Below are 13527 nucleotides of genomic sequence, written 5' to 3' on the forward strand. Positions count from 1 at the left end.
CCCAGCCAGTGCCCTCTGGCTATTTTGGATGACAACTCCCAACAGACCCAGCCAGCATGGCCATGTTGCCTGAGGCAGATGGGAACTGTACTTCAAAACAGCCAGAGGCCACCAGGCTGAGGAAGGGCGGCTTAGAGATGGATTCTTCAACTTTGCCTTCCCCCACCCGGATGTTGTTGGACTACAACTTCTATCACCCTTGACCATTGGCTAAGCTGGCTGGGAATGATGGGAACTGGAGTCTAACTATATCTGGGGACTCAAGATTGAAGAACTCCTTGCCTCTGTTCAGCCTGCTGCCCCCCTCTTTATCTTCCAAGCCCATCAATAAACTCTTCCTCAAATTAGGAAAGCTTCTGATACTCTTCTTCCACTATTATTATTAGTTACAGGTAGGTAGCCGTGTTGGTCTGCCGTAGTCGAAACAAAATACAAAAACTAAGTTTGTTATTGGTATGAGCTTTCGTGTGCATGGTATGTGAAGAAGCACACGAAAGCCCATACCAATAACAAACTTAGTTGATCTCTAAGGTGCTACTGGAAGGATTTTTTTTATTTTGTTTCAACTATTATTATTATTATTATTATTATTATTATTATTATTATTATTCAATCACCTTAATTAATTAATTAATTAATTAATTAATTAATATAGTGCTCATATCCAAAATAACTCCTGAGCAGTTGACAACTATAAAATCAAAACATAATTAGAGGATTGTAGAATTGGGACCACCCAAAAAATTCAACCTGCTGAAGGTGGGATATGATTGTTCCATTGGATACTGAGCATTCCCTTCCGCCACTACCTGTCCGCCTCACCTGTGACTGTCTGGTGCAGCACCTGAAAAGTCTCCAGAGGAGGGGATGCTGTGGTTCCTGCATTGTGTACACAGCACCTGACCCACCAGTGGAACTGCACCAAGACATAAGTAGTAGATGCCATGTTCTGGGCAGAGGGAGAAGGAGCTCCTAGTGACCCTGGCAAAGGGGTGGTTCCCCAACTCACATCTGCCAAGGTGAGGTGCATTTCCTTCCTTCCTTTATAACATTTGTGCCCCAACCTCTCCATCAGAACTGATCCTCAAGGAGGCTTGCTAAACTTGAGAACAATCTGCTGAAAAAGCACAATGGAAACAAACCCATTGAGAGCAGCCTAGAGCAACACTGTTCCTTCAAGAGCCCACCAAATAAAACTGTGTTCAATTGCCGCCTAAAAGCCGAGAGACATTGGGGAGGTGAGAGAGATGGCGCTGTACGGATGTATAAAACTATGCCTAGTGTGGAGAAAATGCATAGGAAAAAAACACATTTATCCTCAGAACACTAAATAATAATAATAATAATAATAATAATAATAATAATAATAATAATAATAATAATACTTTATTTATATCCGGCCCTCCCCAGCCAAGGCCGGGCTCAGCGCAGCTAACAACAATAAAGGTAATACAATTTACATAAAATCACTAGAACCCAATGGAGCCATCCAAGAAAGCTGAATGTTGGAAGATTTGGGATAGATGAAAGAAAGGACTTCTTCATGCAGCACATAGTTAAATTGTGGCATTTGCTGCCACGTTGGCCACTAACTTGGGTGGGTTTACAAGAGAATTAGTCAAATTCATGGAAGATAATGCTACTGAGGGCTACTAGCCACAATGGCTATGTTGTACCTCCATTGTCAGAAGCAGTATGCCCCCAAATGCCAGTTGCTGGGAATCACAAATGGGGGACAATGCTCTTGCACTCAGATTCTGCTGGTGGGATTCCCAATAGGGGCATCTGGTTGGCCAACAGGATGCTGGACTACATCAACCTTTGGGCTGAACCAACAGGGCTTTTCTTTAGGGGTATTTCTGGAGAGAGGATTCCTCAACTGGGGAGCCACCACAAAGGAAGCCCTGTTCCAATCTCCTAGGCTCTGAAAATGAAGCAGGCCCACTTATGACCACATCATAGGAGTTGGACAGGATCTGGTCCAACCCCTTGCTCAGTACAGAATCTGCAACTACAGCATCCTTGACAGGTGGCTTGCCCAGCCGCACTTATATACTTCCAGTGAAAAAGAGCCCACCATATCCTGAGGCAGAATGTTCCACCATTCCAGAAGTTTCTCCTAATGCAAGAGTGACCCAAGACAACTTACTACCACTAAAGCAGGACACCCACACCGCAAATGCTGAGTGCTTTATCTCATGCACTGAAACCAACTGGACTGGTTGTTAGATTTTACTTCAGCACTGGTGAGAGGACAGCACCCTTAGGGACTAAAGGCCATAACACAGTAGCCCACACAGCTCTTGTTTTCCAACACCTCCCTGAAGCTCCAGCTCCATCATGCCGGCTCCATCTTCTCCATGACAGCCCTTAAGATATTTGGAGACTGCTTTCATGTCTCTCCCATTCCCCCACCCCCTTAAGCTTCTCTTCTCCAGGCTAACCACCCCCAGCTTTTTCACCCATTCCTCATCCAGCCCTCACCACCCTGATCACCCTCCTCTCAGTCAAAGTCCTTCCTCAAATGACCTGGATACAGCACTCCAGATGTGTCCTGTCTGGTGCAGAACAGAGCAGAGCTATTACTTCCCATGGGCTAAATGAAGGGTTTGTGTGAGAGATGGCAAACCTGAGACAAACACAGGGGTGGAGGAATTTGTTAACAGGTGTTTGATTCTTCCGTTGAGTCATCCCTGCAAATGCCCTTCTCACTGCTGGGCTTACCTCTGTTCTAACAGCACAGCTGGGGATCATGAATAGGGGACCCACAAGTAGTTGAGACATATGCAGCAGGGGAGAGTAAATAAACCAACAACTCTTGCCTGCTGATTTCCCTCTCCAAATGCCCCTGCAATTGTACCACCTCCTTAGTTTGATCTCAGAAAGCAGTTCCACCATGTGCTGAAAACCAGGAATTCACCTCTGTCATGACCTTAGCAGGTCCCTTTAAGCAAGGCACTTTTCACTCTCAGCCTATGCCCTGCATGGGGGGTGGGGGCAGGCAATAGCACCCTACCTTATAGGACTGTTGTTAAGATTACTGAGATAATGTAAAAGGGGAAGCATTTTGCACACCAGAAAGACTCAACAAAAATGCTCGGAATTTAAGGAAGCAGAGGCTGGTGCAACAGAAAACATTCATCTCTTTCCCCACACAATGGAGTGTTCCAAAGTGACTTCCAGCATAAAATACATTTAAGCCCTGCAATAAATAAAAATAAAACACATGACTCATCCATGAATATTTATAAAAGGACAAATCCTACCCAACCTGGCACCAAAACAAATAAAACACACACACACACACCCCTTCCATATTATTGGTCAAAGGCCGGGGCAAACAGAAATTATTTAGCCTGATGTCTAAAAGAAGAGGACCATGGTGTCAGGCAGGTTTCCCTGGGGAAAGCCTTCTGTCAACTGGGAGTCGTCAATGAAGGGCTGTTTCTGTGTTGCCACCCTCTCTACTTCCCTTGAAGGGGGCAGACAGGCGGACAGAGAAGGGCCCCTGTGACAAATGCAGCATCTAGGTTGGTTCATATGGGGAGAGGTGACCCTGAAGGTACTGTATTGGAATCCTGAGCTGCCTAAGGCTTTATAGTCAGGAAAAGGTTCTCTAGGTCTAGACACTTGCCTCACTACAGTATTTGTGGAATATTATCTTCAAGATGGAACAATACATTTCTCTACAGTCCAGAGTGTATCTGTTACAGCTTCAGTTTGCACATTCTCTTTGAAAGCACACACACTTCTAGTGAGTTGAGAAGACTACATAGAGTATTGCAACCATTATTGCAAATGTTATTTTGCATTAAGGTACCTTAATGCTTAGGATGTCTGTCCAATTGCCATATGTGAGAGGGGACTATCTCCATGTCAGAATGGCTAATGATGATCTCAAACATTGTATCCTCTTCCAATAGAACGCAGCTTGGCTCACTTATCTGAGTGATCTGGATTGTCTGCTCAACCGAAAAACCTCAACAGTAGCCAAGCCTGAGTTCTTGCTGCTAGTAACTACTGGTGTTCGCCTTCACCATTCCTACCCTTGTTTTCCTTTCTCTGCGTTCCCTTTCTTCTGCTATTCTACCCACTGTGAAATTGTAAACTCCCGGAGGCAGAGACCTGCCCTATGGAACTCTGTTAATGTACATTGATGGCACTACATTTTCATGTAGTGAAAACTTGTCATCTTCCTTCCCACCCCTTCTGATTGTGGCATGCTAGCTAAGGCAGGTGACATGGCAGTGCAATAAGTGATGATCATTTTTGGTGATGGCACCCATCTATGGAACTTTCACCCTGGGAAGTTTTCCCAGGAACCTGTTATCTTACCTTCCTAGTACGAAGGAAACCATTTTTCATTTCCCCAGGCTTTTTAAACCAAGTTGAGCTTTGAAGTTGTTCCTTTTTGTGCTGTGTTTTTTTTCTGCTGTTCTAAGCTGCCTTCCTACAGCCACTTACAGGGAATCAACCCTGCTGAACTCAGTAGGACTTCTGGCTAGACATGCCTAGAATTGCACTGTTAATCTTGTTCTTTTATTGCTTTTAAAAATATTTTGCTGCCGAACCTTGTTTAAGCAGCCTTGGAAAATTGTAGTTGAAGTGCAGGACAGATGTTTATTCATATTGATAATAGCAATAGCAATATGGATTGCCATATGATCGGGAACTTCCTCAATAACTAGCAACAGGACAGGAAAGGAAAAGAGGAGGGCAGTGATCAGATTCTTGTCGGGAAAAGAAAGACAAAACAAATTGAAATAATGTGTGCTGTTTGTAAAGCGTTCTAAGCCTGAGTGCAGCCATCTCTCACTTTAGAAACTGTGACTGCAACCCCGACCTTGTCTACTCAGAAGAAAGTCCCACTGGATTCAATGGGTAAGTAAGGTTAGGATTACAGCTAAGTCAGTCTCCAGGGGATGAAAGTGACTCTCTGTCCACAGAACCAGGGCAGAAAACAGCACTATGAACAGGTGGAGGAATTTGTGGAGAGCCAGCTGTTGGGCTGGCAGGGAGATGATCCAGGCAGCTGAGCCAGAACTTCAAGCTGGGATGACCCAGGACCATGAATTAAATACTTCTGAAGACAACTCTGCACACAGCTGGGCATCTTGGCTCCTTATTCAAATTAGGCCCATCTGCCCAGGACTCTCCCAGGAGCTCACGTAGGAAGCTGCAATATACGGAATCAGAACATCAGCCTCTCTAACTCAGGCTTGTCTACAGGGGCCTTCTAGGGTTTCAGGCAGGGGTGGGTCTCTCCAAGCCCTGCCTGGAAATGCTGGCACATGGGACCTTATGCATGCAAAGCTGATGCCTAGCTCCTGAGCCGCAGTCCTTCTTCAAAGTTAAGTTTATGCAGTTGTTGCTTCAGCCTGATGTGGATCTCGGAGAATAACAGGGACGCTGTTAATGGTCTCCCACAGAGCACACACTTTTAAAAAAGAAACAAGCTGAAATCCTGACCCCTTCCAAAACAACGGGGAAAGGCGGGGGGGGGGGGGCTTTCTCTAATTGAGCCTGCGAAACGTGCGCAGAGACAGCCCGCCCCTGGCCTCAACAGCTGCATTTCATTCATTTCCCAGCCCAGCGGCAACCCAGAGAGAGCCAAAAGTTATAAATAGCCATTATGTCATTGGGAAAAAAGAGAAAACTCTCAGCCCCCACCCCCCAGAAAGCAGGGCTCTGTGCAACAACACAGGATCTTCGCTAGGTCCCCCAGCAGTTCAGTATTTGCTTTGATATTGCAACAGCCACACCCAGTATCAATCCTTATCATCGCAAGTGGAAAGAAGGAGGATGGAGGCCTGTTTCCTTTGGGTGGACTTTGAAACATGGGGTAGGGGAGAGGGATGAATGGGGGGGGGGAGAACCTGACAGACCATGTGACCAGATGCCTAGTTCTGATTGGTTTCAGAGATGCAGGTCCTTTAGTGCATCCTTGGAATGCGATGTTAAGCACTTTCTGCAACCTATAGATTCCTGTTCTTCCCATTGCCGCCATTGAGGCTTAGTTCATCCCCTCAACAAGACTTTTGAAGATTTTGTGTTAAGCGTAGTGTCTCAGAGATTATGGCTAACAGCTTCAAAGCTAACAAATTTATCACAGCAGAAACTTTTGTGGGCTAGAGTCCATTTCACCCAGTTCTGAATTGGTACGCATCCACATACTATTTGCAACGGAAAGGCAGGCCTATGACACTGGGGTCAGCCAAAGTGTTATGGGCCTGCTTGGCATGAACCAGTACAAGACACCTTTCTGCACAGCCCACAGCACTTGCTGCTTATCCTCCAGCACTCAACAGAGGGGAACAGGATGTTTATTTTTATGGTGAGGGATGAAAGGATATGAGAGCAGAACACAGGAATGGAGAACCTTAGACTTGGGGGCCAAATGTGGCTGCCTTTCCATCTTGCCCTCAGAACTCTCTCTAGGCCACAGCCTCCCCAACCCTGTTTCACACCTTCCTTGAGTGTTTTTGCCTGGCTGGAATGCATCCTTGAACACAGAACATGCTTCTTGATTTCCTGCAGAGGGGTGAGTGAGTATAGAAACAAGCTGAGGTAACATTGGCATTCATTGCTCCACCCACTTTACCTCCGGCCCCTCCCACCACTTACGAGTGACCCATGGAAGGTTACCAAGAAAGGTATGTGGCCCTCAAGCTGAAAAGATTTCCTCTCCTCGGCATAGCCCAACCACCACCTGTTCCTACCCACTGCTGCAGTGCACAGCCATCCTGGGATGCCCCCTTCAGCAAGTCCAATGCATGTGCCTTTTCCAGAGTTCTAGTAGGTTGTCTCTCAAGATGCATTTTCATCATCACGCAGAACAGCACACACTTTTGAGTGAAGATTTCCCCTGTTTTCACACTCTGTGGTCATGCATCTCAGTTCTAGGCGGTTCATAACTATGCTTGACCTGCTTGCCAGCTGTCAGGCACCACAGAATCCTTTAACACGTGTAACTCCATGCACACAAAATGACCATTGATGTGGCTTTTCCCAGGGAATGAAGAGAAAAGTCACACACCCCAAATACTCCTAAAACACATACCCTCCAACTTTTCTCTGATGAAAATAGGGACGTCCCATTCCATAATTATCATTTTACTATTTATACCCCACACATCTGACTGGGATGGCCCAACCACTCTGGGCAGCTTCCAACATATATAAATACATAATAAAATATTAAACATTTAGAAAACTTCCCTACAAAGGATTGCCTTCAGATGGCTTAGGGGGTTGGATAACTCCATATCTTCCAACATTTCTCCAGCGAAAATAGGGACATCCTACCATACTCTGCAACATTTCTCCAATGAAAATAGGGACATCCTAAGGAAAAGTGGGACATTCTGGGATCAAATCAGAAACTGTGATGGCTTCTCTAAATCAGGGACGTCCCTGGAAAATAGGGACACTTGGAGGGTCTGAAAACAACAAATCCTTGTATTGTACAGTAATTCCATCCAAACCTGTAAAATTTAAGGAATTTCTGTACCCAGCCCAACCTAGCCCAGCAATGGAAAGCACAGCCCTTGACTTACCTTCCAAAGTCTCCTCTTCTCCATCTGGCACACTGCCATTGCTAGAAGGTCTTTATGCTCAGGAGACAGGGAGGATCTCGCCTTCCTGTTTCCTTGAGTGCTAAGACCTTCTAGCAATGGCATTGCCATTGCACCAGAGGGAGAAGAGGCACCTTTGTCAGTAAGGCATAAGGGGGAGAGGAAAAGGTGCCTGATTTTGGGAGAGGGCTGGTAGGACACTGGAACTGGCTTCATGAGCTTGATGCAGCCCACATGCTGACTGCCCTTGATTTAAGCTTCCCACATTTTCTTCCCAGTCTTAGCTGCTGCCACCCAGCTTAGCCAAGAATGCTGCCGCTTGACTCATTTGCAGAGTGTGGTTGCTGAGTAAAAAAAAAGTCTATCTTCTCAGCTAATTAACATATGAGCCATTTTTGAGCAATGAATTGAAAAGCAGTCCATGTTGTCCCTGTGTTCTCGTGGAAGCTGCATCACAGTGAATAATGTCCTTTACCCACTTGGAGGGTAATCAGCTCTCATCCCCAATGCTCTTCTGGGACTACCGTAGCTTGCAATATATAGCCATCATATATTTGGAATGCCAAGATTCAGCCCACATTGGCAAAACTGACACGGTGATGCTCGGCTCCCCAGGAAAGTTAGTAGTGCGACTCAAAAAAATAAGTGTTGTTTGCTTGTTTGTTTGTTTTTCCCACATTTCCCATTGAAATAAATGGGATAAATTCACCATGGTTGACTTAACCTTCTCCAGATTGAGGTCTGTGAATATCTCAAATAGGGTTAGGAGGGTGCAGTCTGCTCATTATAACTGACACTTCAAAATCCCAGCAAGAGAGCTTTGCCTCCTTATCCATCTGGGACTGGTCCAAATCCCTCCAATTCGTTCCTACAGGAGTTGCATGGGAGAGTGTCCCAGAGATGGCGTGTCCCCCTGGGTTTTCCACGACCCTTGAATAGAAAGGCAGCGTTTTGCTTAGAGTGCTTGTGGGTTTGTGGGGTGGTAGATGAAATCTACTCCCTTTGTTCTTTAGAAGGGCAAAAATATCTGGAACTGGAGATTTGGAAAAAACAAAACAAAAAGAAAAACACCAACCCCAGCCTCACAAACAGATGTGTAGCTAATTTACCGAGACTGCAAAGGATTTAATCTAGAGTGGTTCATGACACAGATGCAGAGTCCAGATTTGTAGCTTGCAACCTAAGTTGTTTTGCTGGGCTCACAACTCCTTTGTCCCAGAATTTATTTTCAGTTACAAGACTGAGCCCAGGGATGGGGGTAGCCACAACAAAGAAGACAATACCTCTGAGCATGTGCAAAGTGAAAACCCCTTTCCCAGTGCAGCAATCACAGCCAGCTCAGTCATATGGGATTATGGGGTTGTGAAATATAATTTCTAAATAGTATTGAGCTTGACGGTGGTGAATGAAGGGAGGGACTCCCTTCCAGCCCACTTCCTTAAGCACATTGATTTATTAATTCTGCGAAGTCATAATCATGGAGGTTCATTTGCTCACATTCTGCAGTCCTGCCCCACAGACAACCCCCTTCCTATTCACACACACTTTGCGCCTAATTTCTAATATGGAAAGAATTGGGATTTTAAGACTCTGGAAGTCACATTTTCTGGGCTGGAAGTTCTGCACCCTGCACTGGGCCTGGGAGTTACTTAGGCCTTGCCCATTATGAGGATGCAAACCTCTCTGCATATGCTCAGGGACATTTCTTTGATTTATGTTCATGGGCTCAAGGTCTGAAGCTGCGAGCAAGTCTGGCAATGCGGAAAAAATAAATCAGGTGTAAATTGGGGTCTGTTAGATATCTTCCCAGGCCTGGCAGTGTGTGTATGTGGTTTTTTTAAAAACCAAACAAGACAAAACCCTAGCGCATGGATGATTACTCAGCCAGGATACTTATTTGAAGTATGCAATGATCATTTCCTAAAAATTACACTGTCTGGACTCAACTTAGATAAGAAGCTCCTCAGGCAACTTGTAACCAGGCAGGTGGGAAAAGTGAGGCAAGAGTTGTTCGTCTTCCTTGCACAAGGTTCACACAAAACAATGTCCGAGTGGCTTTGGTGGCCCATGCTAATTAGTGGCTCATTTGGGTTTCCTGCCATTCTGTCCTCTGCCCGATGGTTCTCAGCAAGACTCCCTAAAAACCACATCGGAAGTTCTATGAAAACTGCACCCCACAATTTCAAAGCTGCTCACCCCTGGCTCCTCCACCTCCAGCTTTCCTTTCCCTACAGAAGGTTTGAGTCGCCAAATCACACAAGTTAATGTCATCCAACTAGTGCAAGAGGAAAGAGGCACCAGGCAGGTCTGGGTCAGGCTCCATCCACTCACCCTTCCAACCATGCCAATTTATGTCCCTAAGAAACTCTATCTGCCTTCCCCCACAAAACACACACGCACATTCTGCACTTGGACATTTCCTCTAAGGAATTAACTATCCCGCTAAATTGAATGATTGGTGATGTCTGCGGAGCACTTAACACAAGGGATCAAACAAAGGCGTTCTTAGACGGGGCAGAAGTGAGCTTCCTGCAATGGGACCGGAACCCCCCTTCTTCGGAACACTTAAACCTCTCTCCGTCTGGGTGGAAAGAAAGGGGTCTTTGGGGTTCCTCTTGCAAGGCGACGGAGCTGCGGAGCGGTCAAGTGTCGGGAGCTTCCACCGACCCTCGACAGGGACCATATCAGCTTCTCGCCTTGGCTGCGCTGAAGCGGCTGTCACTTGGGCAGCCGCTGGGTCTATAGCAGAGCGAGCGAGGACCACAAAAGTAAGACATGGTCTTTTCTTCAGAAAACAGCCCCAGCAGCAACAACAGCAATTTTGGGGGTACACCGAGAAACAAGGAACAGGAACCATCACCAGGTCAGGGGGCACCAGGCGCGCGCGGCTTCCCAAGCCCGGTCAGGCTGTTCTGCCGCCCCGTGTCCACGCAGCCCCTTCCCCACAGTGCATTCAGGAGACCCCATAGCCAACCCTCGGGGAAATCGGTGTGGAGTATTTGGCGAACGGCAGGGCGGTTCAGGGGCGCACATCTGGCCACATCTCTCTCTCTCTCTCTCTCTCTCTCTCTCTCTCTCTCTCTCTCTCTCTCTCTCTCATATCTCTCCCCCCGCTCCACCCTTCGCCTTTGTTTGGAAGTGGTAGGATAACGGGTGGTGGATCCAGCCCGGTTTTGTTTTTGTTTTTTGCTGGTTTGCGCCCCTCTTGCCCGGTTGAGATCCGGACAGAGGAGGAGCGCAGTGGATCTCTTCATCTTTTGGGACAGTTCAAAGAAACCACCACGGCAAGCATGCCCGAGGAGTGCGAGGCGGGGGGGGGGGACACACAGCTGGGACACTCAGAGGCCAAGGGATGCCCGTCTCCCTCTCCTCCAACCGCAAAAACTTCACCAGAAGGTCAAAATAACAAAGGCAAGAGAAAGAGAAGACGCGAGTGCGTGCTGGGGGGGGGGGTTCCCCCTCTCGACTACATTTCTTCGGATCAGGCAACTTAACCGACCTCCCACCCGCAAATCGCTCTGCTCCCTCCACATCCCATCGCATCGCTACAGCCGGAAGGCTAGTAAGCTCTGTAATAGAGAACGGAGCGGAACTTACAGTCCTGAGGTCGGTGGCGAGGTGAGGTGAGGTAATAGTCCAAGGAGAAGTCGAGGAAGGTGGCCAGGCGTCGGACAGTTCCCGGAGAACCCAAAAAAGGGGGATGGGGAGAAAGAAAGACGGAAAAAGAGAGGGAGGGGAACCAGTTAATCCAAACGGGGTTCCCGGGCCCCCAAGAGGCTCATCGACTGGGGCGAGGGGGCGCCCTGAGCAGGTGCGATCCGAGTCCTGGCGATGCCCGATGCGCCCCTCGACGTCCCAGCGGCGCGCCCTGCCTAGCGGTCCCTTCCGCCCGCCTGCCTTGGGAGAGGAGCTGTCCGTCTCTTTTCCGGAGCCCCTCCAAGCGTGGCTCCCGACCCAGAAGCGGCGTCGGAGGAAAGCGGGCGTCGGCGCTTGGCTAGCGCGCCTACTCTCCGGCTCTTTGGTAAATGGCGCTCCCCACGCCGGGCGCCGGGCTCTCCGCTCACCGGCTGCTGCTGTCGCTGCGGCCGCCGCCCTCCGCTTGCCCGGGCAGAAGCCTGGCCGCCGCTGGACGTGGCCTCATTCTCGCTGCCCCTTCAGGCCTGGCGCTGAGTCGGGGCCATGGGATGAAGCCAGCCGCGCCGGGTCCCAGGTGGGGCAGTGCGCAGCGAGGGATCAGCTGGGTCCCTTCCTCGACGGCGGGCGAGTGGCCAGGCGCTGCTCCCTCGCCGTCTTCGTCGCCTTTTCCCTCCTCCTCTTCCCTGAGCTGCCTTCCAGCTACTGCAGCCGCCTCCGCCTCCTCCGCTCGCCCCTTCGGTGTGCCATCTGGCGAGGGACACCCCGCCCCCCCCAATGCCCTCTCCGCCGCTCGGCTCTCGCTCGCCGCCGTCCAACAACGCAGCTCGGCGCCTCTCTCTCCTTCCCGAGGGCTCCGCCACCTCCCGGGCAGGGAATCCTCGGAGCGCCGTCCGCTCCCTCGCAGGAGGATGAGCCGCGAGGGTGGCTCAGCTGGGCACGACGGCGGCGGGCGCTTGCCTAGCGGAGCGCGTCGCGGGGAGCCGCTCGCTCTCCGCCTAAGGCTCCCGGTCTCCCTCAAAGCCTGGCCAGCGGCTCCGGGCTTCTCTTGCGCGGCGGCGGCGGCGCTCGGGCTCCCCGGGACATGGCAGGCGGCTCTGCCTTGGCGGGTCGGGCGGCTTCTCGGCTCCAGCAAGCCGGGCAGGCGGCGGGCGGGCTCCTGGGAGAGGCGGCGGCGGCGGCCCCCCAGCCCGCCTTCCTGCCTCCGCTCGCTGCTGCTGCTGCTCCCGCTCTGATGGAGCCCAGCCCTGCCGGACGCGCCGCGTTGGATGCAGCGCCTGGCAGCGGCGGCGCCTTTCCTGCTGCTGCTGCTGCGGCGACGGGCTTCGCGCGGCTCCCGGCAGGGGGCGCTGCACCCCTACTGCTGCTGCAGCAAGTCCAGCCCGGCAGCAGCCTGGCCAGGAGGCGCGATCCGACGCCGGCTTCTCCCACCAACTCCGGCTCCTTCCCAGCCTCCCTCTTCTCTGCGCGCCGGATGGAATCGCGCCTCCGCCACTTTGCCTTCCCGGGCTTCGCTGAGAAGGAGGCTGGGCGGCTGCTGCTGCCCTTTACTTGCCTTCCCGCGCAGCTCCAGCGCCTGCCTACTCGGGAGTAAGTGCCACCGGCATCTCAAGAGGCTTCTTCCTTCCGAAGCAGGGATCCAGGAACTGTGTTCCCTCGTGGAAATCGCTAGGTCAACTTTATGCCCGTTTCCCTCCCAGAATTATAAAAAAACCCTCCTAAGTAGAGCTGCCCAGGTCCATTAGGGTTCTGAGAGAACACAAGGCCCCCCGAAGGGTCACTGGAGGGGAGCAACCTTCTCCATCCTGGCGCCCTCCAGATGTTTAGAACCAGAAGTCCCATAGGCAGGATAAGTGTCAAAACAGGCCATAGGCCAAAATAGCTGTCTGCTGCTGAGGCTGATGGGAGTGCAGAAGCTGACTGGACCAGCAGTGGAAGCAACACATCATCCACTGTGAAGGCTGAACCCATTACTTTATGGGGTGCATGACAGGTTGTGTGACATTCACAGCACTGATCTCCAAAAGTGGGGAATGACTCAGGGGCCATATCTGTGTCTTCCACCTGAGGCTGTTGCTTCACTCTGTGTGGGTCATCTCTGTGTGGGACTGAGGAAAGAAGCAGAAGATTGTATTGACCAGGAAGCTTTTACCAGCTTGCATCTTCCTTCCTGCCTGCCTGCCTCCCTCCCTTCATCTTATAAAGTCAGGTTGAATATTGCAGTTAACCCAGTTTACTCCTTGAGAAGCTTTTGTGCCTACCAGAACTCCCGGTGTTTGGTTTGGGCACATTTCATTGGTTGTCATAAAAGGCTACATAT

General features: G+C 49.9%; 1 protein-coding gene across 5 annotated transcripts in view; it reads right to left on the reverse strand.

Annotated features, from left to right (window-relative positions):
- CBFA2T3 (CBFA2/RUNX1 partner transcriptional co-repressor 3) overlaps positions 1 to 12424 on the reverse strand; it is a 67333-nt gene extending 54909 nt beyond the window's left edge. For all 5 annotated transcript variants that reach the window (XM_081201184.1, XM_081201183.1, XM_081201181.1 and 2 more), the window contains exon 1: positions 11172 to 12424. The gene's annotated coding sequence lies outside the window, so the exon portion shown is untranslated. The remainder of the gene's footprint in view (positions 1 to 11171) is intronic.
- Between the last annotated feature and the right edge of the window lie 1103 nt (positions 12425 to 13527).

The sequence above is a fragment of the Podarcis bocagei genome, assembly GCF_964188305.1.
Source record: "Podarcis bocagei genome assembly, chromosome: 7".
Taxonomy (NCBI): Eukaryota; Metazoa; Chordata; class Lepidosauria; order Squamata; family Lacertidae; genus Podarcis; species Podarcis bocagei.